This window comes from Peromyscus californicus, unplaced genomic scaffold (assembly GCF_007827085.1).
Source record: "Peromyscus californicus insignis strain IS unplaced genomic scaffold, ASM782708v3 Scaffold_18__1_contigs__length_77618521, whole genome shotgun sequence".
Lineage (NCBI taxonomy): Eukaryota > Metazoa > Chordata > Mammalia > Rodentia > Cricetidae > Peromyscus > Peromyscus californicus.
Window position 1 is genome coordinate 18651128 of NW_026294480.1, and position 13262 is coordinate 18664389.

Sequence of the window (13262 nt, forward strand, 5' to 3'; positions counted from 1 at the left end):
ATGTTTAGGCAAATTCATGTGCTCATGTTATTCCTTCAATATTCATTCACCAAACTTATAGAGGGCCTTTGGTCCCAGACACTTTTATGGTAAACTTTTCTCATAGAACTTGTTTTTTATTTCATAGCAAACTAGAGATGTTTTCTAGCCTACAGTGGCATTGCATCTTAATAAACCTATTGTACATTGAAATTATTTTCAATTTCTCTATAAAACATCTAACTTAACTACCCATCATACCCCAGCCACACAGTATTGCTGTGGGATGGTCTGTATGTCAAGTGTGTCGCTGATTGGTCAATAAATAAATCACTGATTGGCCAGTGGCCAGGCCAGAAGTGTAGGCGGGACAAGGAGGAGAATAAAGCTTGGAAGTGGAAGGCTGAGTCAGAGACACTGCCAGCCGCCACGATGACAAACAGCATGTGAAGATGCGGGTAAGCCACGAGCCATGTGGCAAGGTATAGATTTATGGAAATGGATTAATTTAAGCTGTAAGAACAGTTAGCAAGAAGCCTGCCACAGCCATACAGTTTGTAACCAATATAAGTCTCCTTGTTTACTTGGTCAGATCTGAGCAGCTGTGGGACTGGCAGGTGAGAGAGATTTGTCCTGACTGTGGGCCAGGGAGGAAAACTTTAGCTACAAAACACTGTAGAGTACTAATCGTCTGCTTTTGTGATGGCATGGAGAAATGGAAGCTGTAATTTCCTGTTCATGTCTAGAATTATAAGAATGTAACACTGCATATGGTTAGCACTGGAAAACACCAAAATTTATAAAAAAAATTAATTCAATACATTTTAAATTAGGGATCATCTATAATGCAATGACATAATCCATTGAAATAATTAATATTCTTCTGTCCCAATTAAGAGAATTTACAGATGTATAAAGGTCATGATTCTCCTTGGAAGTCAAACACAATTTACAGGCAATGCCTAAAGATATCACTCAGAAATTACAACAAGCCAATTTTACTTGAAATTAAGTGTGTGGCTCAATGAGAATGAGAGTTTCTTATAAGGAAGAATTTGATGAATGCAAAAAAAGGAAAAATTTGGCCACTCACTGATTGTCAGCCAAGGGTAGTTCTTTCATGGTAATATAGATGGTTTTACACCTGGACACTATGCTACAAGTTACACTAGAGGAAGAAGAAATTGCCAAAGCATTATAAGAAAGAACTATTTGGTTGCAATTGTACAATCTCGATCTGAAATGAGAGTGACTAAGATAAAGGTGACTGTTGATATGAGACACGAGAAGTAATTGGCTTGAAGGTTTTTTTATTCCAAACTTGGATACTATGAAGCCATCAAAACTGATACATAGTTGAACAAATGGGGACCAGGAAAGTCTCAGAAATGATCATAAAGTCCCAAGCTATTGGGACTAGTTCTAGCTCTGCATTATGTTTGAGGAATAGATGTTTTTCTAAAGCAATGTATCAAAGGCTTGGTTTCCATACTGTAACACTATTGGGAGGGGGTAAAATCTTAGGTTTTATGGCCATTAGAGGGAAGTAAAGTTACTGGAACATGTACTTGAAGGCAATGCTGTCAAAGACTTCTCTTAATCTCTACTTCCTGGTCATCACAGAGTGACACATTTTCTCTGCCAATTATTGCATGTCCCAATATATCACCTGACCAGGAACACCAGAGTCAAGTAACCACAGATTGCAATCTCAAAACCATGAGACAAAATAACCTAACCTCCCTAAGTTGTTTGCTTCAAGTATTGGGTCAGAGCTATGGAAAACTGATAAATACAGCGTGTAATTCACCAAGATGAACAGGATTACAAAAAGAGAGTAGTCTAATTCGGCCATGGCAAGGACAGAATAGAAATCAAGAATTTGGTTTTGAACAACTTATGCTTGAAGTGACTATTAAAGATTCAAGTGGAACTATGAATTACACATTATAAGATGGCAGTCTGATATGCAATAAAAGAATTGGAAATCAAGACAGTTTTGAAAACAAACACACAGATAGCATTTAAGCCAATGTTACTGAGAAGGCTTACATCTCTATTGAGTCTTTATGTGGATGGTCTATGACATTCTCTAACTGAGTCCAAGGAAATATTAACTAGAAGTCTGAAGAAAAAAAAAGAATCTTGCAAGAGAATGAAGACTAGGAAGAAAATAAAATTTTAACAAAATAAAAAGCATATGAAAGTGTTTTTGTTTAAAAATTATTCAAGCATCAGAATTGGGTGGTTTTTCATTCTGATGCTTCCAAGTTTTCTTCCCAATGATTTAGCACTTAAATATCTTCAACAGGCCAGTGTCTCTGAGATTCCATATGTGTTTTGAGGTATCAGGTCTTAATATTTGGTTTCGTAAAGTTACACCTGCCTGCTCAGCAATGTTCCTGCTTGAACATGTATAACCTTTAGGCTGAAGCAGGCCACATACTATAGGTGATCTTTATTCTTATTTTACTCCTTGTTCGTGTTACACAAAGTAGGAATGCAAATTGCTTGTTAAATGACAGTAGAGAATATTGAACGTACTAGAGGAGAAATATCCTATTAATGCCCCTGTTGACATGTCACACTATCAGTTTCAGTATATATAATGTGCACACTAGAACACAGGACAGCTACAATACAGGGACTCATTCTATTAGGATCTACCTAATTCTGAATGTCTTCTCATGGACAGCTTAGCACATATGCTGGCATCTGATTCTGGAAACTGAAATTTCTCCCTGTGAAGCTATTGCTGATTTCAGAAATTGATCCCAGCTTTCCCTTCTTGCTTAACTATCATATAACTTAAAGACTTGCCAAAAGCTTATGCTCCTTCTCTCTACTTCAGATCCTACTGCCAGTAATTAAGGAAGAGAAGAATCCTAGCTAAATCTTACTTTAAAATCTGCCAGCAATCACATCCCTTGCAGGAATGGCAACCCTTCATGGAAATATTGATTCACAAAGTCCCAGAAGAATGTTTCATTGTAGATATATAGACATGCTTCAGGACAGAGATGCATTCTGAGAAATGAACCTTTAGGGAATGCCACCATTATACAAACACGGTTAAGTATACTTACAGAAAAATAGACAGTATATGTCAAGTCAACACCGGGCTGATCCTTTTGATGAAAGCATGACATGCAGTGAACATAAATTACAAGAGGTTGCTGCCAGGATACCACAACACATCCTTTAAACACTTTTAAAGTAAAATAACTATGCAATAAAATATTAATTAAAATTAAAATCTGGTAACAAATATTTATCAGTATCAAATATTATTTACAAAATAATTATTTTATATTACTATAAATACATTAGTATTGTTTATATCAGCAATACCACAAACTAGTAATAACCTATGACAGTTACAAACTTATGACAGATATATTTCTAGGCATCAGTAAATTTGGAGCTCTGTTCTAATCCATGGAACCACCACTGAAGGCAAAATCTCTGATTGACTCCAATGCCATTAGCAGGGCCTGTGACTACATTTCTATTGTTACCTAAGTCACTCCTATAAGTCTTCTAATAAATAATTACAACTTAGAACTAATTAAGGAATTTGTATTTTCATTTAGATATTAATGGCATTTTCCATTTGTTTTCAACACTTACTAAGTTTATGTACTTTTTTAGGACATATGTCTTGTATGGATAACTGTGCTAACCAAATATTTTAGTTATTTCCACCAAGAAAGGATTTATTATTATTATTATCATTACTATCATTATTTATTATTATCATTATTTATCATCATTATTATTGTTTTTTGAGACAGGGTTTCTCTATGTAGCTTTGGCATCTTTCCTGGTACTCACTCTGTAGCCCAGGCTAGCCTCGAACTCACAGAGATCCACCTGCCTCTGCCTCCTGAGTGCTGATATTAAAAGCTTGTCCACCACTGCCCAGCTCAAAAGGATTTATTATTAAATAAATTCTGTAATATCAGATAAAATTCAGTATTTGATTTTTAAAAACTACAGTCATGCCTACATTTTATTTGATATCTGTATGTTGTAAGTTTTGATCTTCATTCCCAGATATCTCTTAGATTATATCTCAGCTCTTCACTTGTCCAAGTATCCATTAAAAGAAATAATATTACAACCACCTTTGACTCTATCTACATTCACTGACTCTTTTTCAGAATATATTTTATTTTCATTTTTCATTGTGTGTGTGTGTGTGTGTGTGTGTGTGTGTGTGTGTGTGTGTGTGTGTTCATAAACATGGAATTTTTGGCATCAGAGGACAACTTTCAAGAGTTCATTCTTTTCTTCCATGATATGGGCCCTGGGGATTGAATCAGGACACCAGATTTGATGACAGGTGTCTTTAGGCATGAAGCCATCTCAATGGCCCAGATATATACGTAGCCTAAGGGCAGTTTTATCTCCATTGTGATAATTATGTCCAGTACTTAATAACTCATGACAAACACATTTTATCATCTAATGTGGTGGGCCTTACTATTAGCTGTAGCTTAGGCTTCTGCAGTTGAATTTTAATGAAGAAGGACATGTCCATTAATGAGTGTTGCCAATGGAATAATAGTATACCACAATGACTAGTACAAGAATCCTATAATCAAGAAGTAAATAATTTGCTCCCAGATTCCCAAAGATTTATTCTTATGATGTAGTTTTAAGCCTTAACTCAATCTCCAGGATGTTATCAGGCAGTAAAGGAATCAAGATTTTCATCTTTATACATAGGAGACATTTTTTATATCATAAAACCCAGAGCTGTGAAACCCATTAATTATATAATACATTGAAGGTTTTATCAGGCATATCTAAAACTAGCACCCCACTTTGATAATGAGTCTGATTTCAAAGCCTCTCCTCTAACACTGGCTACTTAACATTGAAATGAAAAACAATCCTGCATTTTTTAGCCATTTGAGTACATCAGTTAGACACTGGTGTGTAAGCCCTCTCTTTTCCTAATGAATATCTGTGCACAGTCTTAACCCTCACCTCTCATTATAGTTCTAATTCATATATGCATGAAAAGTCTATATTTTAAGAATGATTTTGCAGTGTATAGTAATGTGTCCATATATTTAAGGTAATCTTAACTTATTTATAAAGTAGTCATACAGATATTTACAATATAAAGGTTACAATTGGATGTCACTAGCAAAGAAAATAACTGATGCAAAATAACGATTTAATTTATTCCTCACATTGTAAACACTAATAAGTTTATTAGTGATTACAAACCTGAATAAAACTAAATGTATAGCATCATATGCATATACTCTGGTTTAGATATGTTAGGGTGTAATTATTAAGTGTCATGATAAAATAAAATAAATGGATAATTGAGCTAGTAGAACATGTTCCAAGGCTATGACAAAAGGAGACACATTTCATGTACAGCTTATTTTTTACTTAATGTTTCATTGGATAAAACTTTCACTTAGTCTAATATAAAATTTTACTTGTTCCCTATTACTAGTCAAATTATCATGTGGTACTTTAGCTCTGAGGAATCACGGTGATGCTCCACACAACCTGCACTGCACACATTCACACTCATTTCTCCTTAACAGCTTGCTTGTGATAGATCAGCTCTTCTGCATAGCAATTTAGGAAAACACATTTGCTTTAAAATCAAAACTCATACGTTTTTTAACAGTTATCATCCTATAAAATGTTTGATTATCACTTATCATCAGTAAATAAAAATAAAGTCCCAGGTAAAAATCCATAAAATTCCAACCCATGCATAGTGAAATGATTTATTTTTCAATATTAATTTCATTTATTCATAAAAGTCATTTTATAGCAGGATGGATGAACTATTTCTACTTACGTTTTACTATAAATAGGATTATCATTGGTACTATATTATCAACTAAATGCTGTCTATTGATCTGGTACTGATAATGTGTGATATAATCACATTTTAAAGGCAATGATTTTTTTCAAACATAGACACAATACTGTCTTACCTTACCTGAGAGCTGTGTAGCCACATTTTCCTTTGGAAGTGTAAACATATTTGTAAAAAGATCTTCAGATAGGTCATTTTGTTACTCATGGTTTTAGATTCAGCATTTTCCTTTTTTACAGGAAAACGTGTCCCACTTCTGAAAGGAACTATTGCCCTGCACCTCTCTGACGTTTCCTTAGATTTAATAACTTGACATCTAGGTGGTATAGGTGTATAAGAAGTGATACTTCAAATTACACATAAATACAGTATAAACAGAATATCTGCAGATTTAATTTAATAGCTAATATGATTAGATGTTCTTCACAATGCATTTTAAGAGGCAAGAGTGACATATAATCTAACAGACCTGAATCCATAAGATTGTTTTCAGCCTATATCACATACTGCTCTATGAAATACGACCTGCCACAGTCCCAAATATAAAAAAATCTCAATGTAGGCAGATAAGCATGGTGCCCTAGAATTCCAGAGTAAGTCTGTCAAATCAAGCATTAGTCAGGATTTATTTTTTCCGATAAGCTAAGGAATATTTTGCTACAACAAGAACTTAACACACACGGAACAAATGACAATCACCCCTTCTAATTGAGCTCTTTGGTTTTGTGGGTATTATCTGAAATGATCACATTGCTAAACAGATCAGTAGAAGAAGTGAGCTCCAGTCAAAAAACACTTCTCTTGAAACTCCTCTGACTGCTTGAAAACAGCACACTGCAGTAGAAGTTAGGGATATAGCAACTGGGGATTGGGGAAACACAGCAGAGATAATAAAAACGCCCCCTTTTCTATGAGTAAGAACTTTAGTTTCAGGTTAATGGTTGAAGTTAGATTTTGAAGGAAGTATTGTTAATGGGAAAAAAAAAGATATTCTTAAGTGGGATTTCAAGTTAATTATGAATCTCTTTTTAATCCAAGAGTTTCCTTAGCAGGTGGAGAAAACCCTCTTGTCTTGTTGCTGAGTAAGCGGGTTGTGCCAGTTAGTTAAATGGAAGCTTCCCCCTTTAAGTATGGTTCTGCACTTGAGCACTCCAAAACAATGTGTCAATCAACTGCTTACAGTTAGGAAAGAATACTCAGCTGCCTTTCAATTCTGAAGGCATGTTATGTGAGAACGAAAGAGGATATTTACAGCATAAATCCATCCATTTCTACAAGCTATACTATCAAAAGGTCAAAATGATATTTTAAATTGCACAGCCTAATGTAGCAATAAATGTTGCTATGATCATGATGTTCGGGGCTCATGGACGGCTTGTCTCTAAGTACTATTTTATAAATTTCCCATCAGATCAACTATGCTCTAAAGATCAAATGAACACATGCTTCTTTAGATTTTCCACTGTTATGTCATCTCTAGAGTAATTTAAACTGTGCCCATATATTCTGAATATACTTCATGTAAACCCCCCAAAGTAGGTAAAGTGATCTTCTTGCTGAGAAGTGTGTAAATGAGCTTTGAAATACCTGATAAGAAACTGGAAATCATGAAATGGTTACAGAATGGGCCAAAAGTATGTCAGATGCCTCGTCACAGAGTACAGAGAAATGTATCTGTAAAAGGCATCTCAGACCCCAAAGTACAGAGGTTCTGAAGCCACCATGATCCCAGTGTAAGATGGGAAAAGAACAGATGGTGCTAAAAATAATATTTATAAAAATGCCAATAATCGCCTTGAAAGAATCATTAGCTTCTATGCTCTCTATCCCATATATATTTTTGTATCTTTTTACTAAGATCAAATAATTAATACCTTTGGAAAAATTTTTTCTATATCACAATATACAACCCTTAGCTGTCGTAGTAATTGTCCCGAGTGAGTTTTGTGGTAGCAAACGGAGATGCTAATACACTGAGAGGTCCACTACTGAAATTTCGCTCTTGTAATTTAAGTAAGAATGTTTAAATTTTTCTGTCAGTGAAGTACTGAAGGGAGTTGGCGCTTTGAAACGAAAGTATTGTTTTTGCTTTAAAGCCCCACTGAAAGCATTTTACAAAATAACCAGTTGAACATCCATGGCTTACCCACTTTTCATTTGAAAATTTAGCCCAGCTGAGGAGCAGCGGTGGTGAACGCGTTCCCTCTCCCTCCCGTTAAACGCAGCAGCTTCTCGCTGTGGAGACTACAGACTTGTTTAGAACTTGCAGAAGTTTCCTAAAGCAAAACCACTCTCCAGCTTCCGATTCGGACGTCAGGTCGGTGAATAACATTCTCCAGCTTTGACTAGCCGGGCATCACTTTATTAATCATGCACGCGACTCTGTGTGTGTTCCCTGAAGCGATCACACACACGAAATCCAATCTCAGTTAGAGAAGGAGCCTTACCTGATGGCTGAGAGCAGACGCAGCTGCAGGAACAGCCCCGGGAAGAGCAGCCGCGGGATGCAACAACGCAGCCTTGCTCCAAGGTGCGACTTCTCCCTCTGCCTCTCTCTCTCTCTTCCCTCTTCTAAATCACTGTAGCAAACCACGAACGTGCATTTTTGTCCCCTTTAATTCACAGAAGGTTCCCAGGCCAGGCAGCCAGCAGACACCACTTTGTTCCTGGAAGAGGCAGCTTCTCTTCTCAGAAACGCTTGGACCCTCTCTGTGGCTCCCTCCACATTTACCCTTCAGATCAATAATGCTCTCCGGGCGGAGGGGGTGGTGGTGGTGGTGAGGAGACTCAGCTGCAGTGGCTAGCCGCGAGCCAATGGGGGCTCAGGATTCCTTCCCTGTCATCTCCCCGCCCTCAAAACAAAACCCAGCGTGCCTCTGACACATCTTTGAGTTGTGAAAAGTAATTGAATCCTGTATTTGAAATGCATCTTGTTTCTTCTTTTCCCCACTGGCGTTCATTGGGGAGTGCTTTGAATGAGTGGAAGGACTGAATCTCCCTCTCCTTAAAGGAGCTGGGCAGAACGGGACCCTTAGGGGAAGACAAAGTGATAGCACCTGGCTTAGCCCTGACACCGAGGTTTGAAAATGTATCAGTTGTGTGGCAGATCAGAGACGAAATGTTTATACTCCTGTCCTCACTCTACCAGGGACTTTGACTTTTTTTTTATTTTGTGGAACAATACAATAAACTCCGTATACCTCAGAGTTGTCTTATTCTTCACACGTTAAATGACCATCAGGCTGTCACTGTCGATGCTTAGTGGTTAAGGAGTTTCTTATCATTCAGTCACTTGTTTCTATCCTGATTTAATACCGTCCATACAGTATGAGGTAGCAGAATCTGTTCCGACTGCCTTATGGATTCTTTTAATTGTTCCTGTTCTTAAAATTTGCATGATTTTTTTCTAATAAAATGTATGTTGTTTCTGAAATTTTATAGTACATCTTGTTGATAAAAAGATGTAAGAAGAAAAGCTAGTATTGAATATATGAGAGTAAGACCTTTGCAATAATCTAAATCATAATGCAAACCTCATTCATAATGATCTTTCTCTGATATTCACTATTTAATACACTATAATATATCTTAATACACTATACAATGATAAAAATTTGCTTTAACAATTGAGTTCTCTACAAGAATTGATAATTTTGCCGTTTAAATATCAAGAATTCAGTAATTTTGAGAAAATTTAATAAAAGTCAGCAACAATGGCAAGTACACAGATTCTGTGCCATTTAAAAACAGGAATAGAGTGGGATAAGAAGCACAAACTGCACAAATAATAATGTCTTTTCAATGTCAGTCTTGAATAAGAATAAAATTAATGTGTCTTTCTGAAATCTTTTGTTCCACTGAAGTAATACAAATAAGTTGATGCATTTGGTGTAGCCAAGCTTTGTATATTGTGACAAGTTAAAATAGCTTGGGGAGGCATTACAAACAAAACAATTTCGCTACCTGTCCATCATGTGAAGGAGGCATGAAGAAATGTAATATTTACAGCTCCATTGACTGTGTCTCTAAAAAAAAAGTTAATCCTAACGTTATTGTAACTCACACATGTAGCTAGTAAAATTATAAACATGACCGAATCTTGCTAAGTGTGTGTGTAGAAACTTCCTTGCCAATCCTGCCGTCTCAATTGTCTTGGATTGAGAATGGGAATGACCATCTTCATCTCCCTGAAGAATACTGGAGAGTAAATTTATTCCAATTTATGAAGACTGCTCCAGCCTGGGATGTGGACTGGAGAACACTGGCTTCTTATCTGGCAGAATATTGGATGCAGCATGAAAGGTGAGGTATATGGAGTTTACAACATGGAAATTAGACTATTATTTGTTACTACACAAGAAGTTGCTCTCTACTGACTAAGGCAAATTAAAATTAATGAAAAGAAATGTAAGAAAATGCACTGTAGTTAAAGGAGTTAAGTAACCTAAAAGTGTTTATGGAAGAAATGACCATATATATGGCAGACAAATAAAGCTCAGTAAAGATTAATTCTTTTACAACACAAATCTCCAGAAGGTTGCTTATAAATTAAATGTCAATATGAAAATCATATTATGTATAAGGATTATTATTTTTCCAAGGATGAGACAAGATAATATTAAACAAGGAAATTTATCACAGGACTGTGAAAACATAAAACACTGTCAGATCTTCAGTTTCTATTCAGGGAGTCAATACCTTCCATTAGTTTAACTCGCCAAAACCATTATAATTATCAATATTTCAGGTGTTTTATCCATTATCGGCGTACATAATTCGGACCTAGGTTTTCACAATTCTTGCCTAGATATTTTCTGAAGTTTGTATTTAGTATATATATATTCATGGTCAGTTTTCCATCACCGTTTCTTTACTCCAATACTGATCCTTGCTGATGCCTCATTCCTAATCTCAAAGAGGAAGGAGATAACAGAGGTCACTACAGCCGTAAGATTCTCACTCCAGCAGCAGTAGTAACTTCAGTTTGGGAGCGACTGACCTTACTTCTGCTCCTATTTTCTTGCCCAAAGAAAAGCACCAACAAGATGCTAAAGCAGAAGTCTATAAAACAGAGATGTGTAGCATTCCTGAAGAGAAGGGACCACGGGGAAAACTTCAACCATTTTGAAAAAGTGATAGTCCATCTAATATATTCTGGTCTGAAACATCGAAAAGATAAGACTGCCTACCGGTGGTCAGTACATCTATGGAGGACTGGTCTTTCTCTTCATTTTGCCTTTTTGTTTGTAAATTGAAGTGATGTGAAGTAGAGAAAACCAAATTCAAGAAAGTAATGCATCAAAACCATTGAAAGGTTCTCTTATTCATGGGTCAATATAGTAGTTATAAAAATCAATGGTATGTGTTTTAAATATTAAAACTTTCACACTTTTTGTTGTATTTCCTTCAAAGAGGATAAAAGAAATACCCATGTTATAGCAGTTTGAATGAAAATGCCCCTTAGGCTCATAGCGCCTGGCACTATTGGTAGGTGTGGCCTTGTTGGAGGAGGTGTGGCTTGTTGAAGGAGGTGTGGCCTTGTTGGAGTAGGTGTGGCCTTGGAGGAAGTGTGTCATTGGGATGGGCTTTGAGATCTCAGAAGCTCAAGCCAGGATTGGTAGCTCAGTCTCTTTTCCTGCTGCCTATGGGTGAAGATGAAGAACTCTCAGAGCTTATAGCGCCATATTTGCCTGCATGCCGCCATGCTTCTGACTATTCCAGGAGTATAGTACACCTCAGAAAAACACATACTGTGTGTGTGTGTACGTGCTGTGTGTGTGGAATAACACAACCACACACCACATTCTTAAATGTAAGAGGAGCCTATAAAAAACATAAAGTTGAACTGTGCTCATTAATTGGTTTGCCATTAGCAAAAGAGTGAATAATAGCCACTGGCATTTCTTTCACCTAGGCACCGGGATGATCAGAGTTTAAAATATCCTTGTAAAAACAACAAAAATCGTCTATGTAAACGGTCATCTTGTATACCTAGATAATATTTACCTAACTAACAAGAATCAGAAGAACTTTGATGTTGAATATTCGGGGGTTCTGAGCAAGCAAGGTAGGATGACAAATTAGACCAGGATGTGATGATACTACCATAAAGAGAACACAGCCTGCTTTCAGAGCACATAGGAGAAAATACACACATTGCTCTAGTCACCCAGTAACAGTAGTAATACAACTTTGTGCTGATTACTCTTCATCTGCATATGCATATTTTTATGTGTGCATAGTCACATGTTTCCGGGCACAAATGTGTTAGTGCATATACACACGAATGTGCTTTAGTGTTGAGGTTTAAGTAGATTTTATTTTTCATCCTTGATCATTCTCTACCTTCTATGTGGAGGCATAGTCCCCTTCTGACCCCAGAAGTAATATTTTCAGTTACTCTGATCACCCAGCTTTCTCTGGATATTCTGTCTCTTCCACCCACATGATAGAATAACAGTCAGACTGTCATATCTGCCGCACTTATGTGGGTTCTGAGGATCCAAACTCAGGTTAGGTCCTCCTGCTTGAGCAGCAAGTTCTTTACCTGATGATCTGTTTTCCCTGCCCTCTGCTGGCGATTCTTCATTGTCAACTTTATAATTACCTAGAGACAAACTTTGGAAGTCCGTAAGTGTTCGATGAAAAATTAATCGGAATGGTGAAAGCTTATCCTATCAACTATTTTTGGGTTGCTGTGACAAAACACTATGGTCAAGGCAACTTAGGTATTTGGGATTACGGTTCCAGAGGGTTAGAGTCTATGATGATGGAGGAACATGGCAGCAAGCTCCAGGCAAGGCAGCAGGTGCAGAGGATGGACGGCTCAAATCTTGAACTGCAAGCACAGAGCAGAGAGAGAAGGAATGAAACAGAAGTGCCCTGGACAGTTTACAGTTTCAAAGTCAGGCTCTAGTGAAATACCACCCCCACAGTCAGGCAAATCTGTCTAAATATTCCCAAACAGCGCCCCCATCTGGGGACAAAGTATGCACACGTCTGAGCCTATGGAGACCTTTTCATTCAAACCACTATACCTACTCAGAATGTGGCTTTAACCATTCCATGGGTTTCTGGACTGAATAAAACGGAGAAAACCAGCACAGTGCCAGCATGGATCTCTATTTTCTGACTGCAGATGTGATGTTACTGCCTGTCTCATAGTTCTGCTCCATGCCTGCTCTCCTTGGATGAACTGTACTCACAAACCATAAACCAAAATAAGCCTGTTCCTCCTCACGTTCCCTTTGACATGCATTTTGCCCCAGTAGCAAGAACAGTAACTAATAAAACACCATTATACCTACTACTAACAACAAATAGGTATTAATTGAATCCTTATTATGTGTTATGCTTGGTGTTATTCCTATCATTTATATTCCATACCTTATGTGAAGGTGTTACTGTTATCTTCTTCACTTTGAAA

The 13262-nt window shown here is 36.9% G+C and overlaps 1 protein-coding gene across 5 annotated transcripts in view; it reads right to left on the bottom strand.

Moving 5' to 3' along the window:
- Positions 1-8611, bottom strand: part of Cdh12 (cadherin 12) — a 988903-nt gene extending 980292 nt beyond the window's left edge. For 3 of the 5 annotated variants that reach the window (XM_052743072.1, XM_052743068.1, XM_052743069.1), the window contains exon 1: positions 8284-8611. The gene's annotated coding sequence lies outside the window, so the exon portion shown is untranslated. Of the gene's footprint in view, positions 1-7982; positions 8255-8283 lie in introns of those variants that run through there. The other 2 variants (XM_052743071.1, XM_052743070.1) reach the window with 2 other exon arrangements.
- Between the last annotated feature and the right edge of the window lie 4651 nt (positions 8612-13262).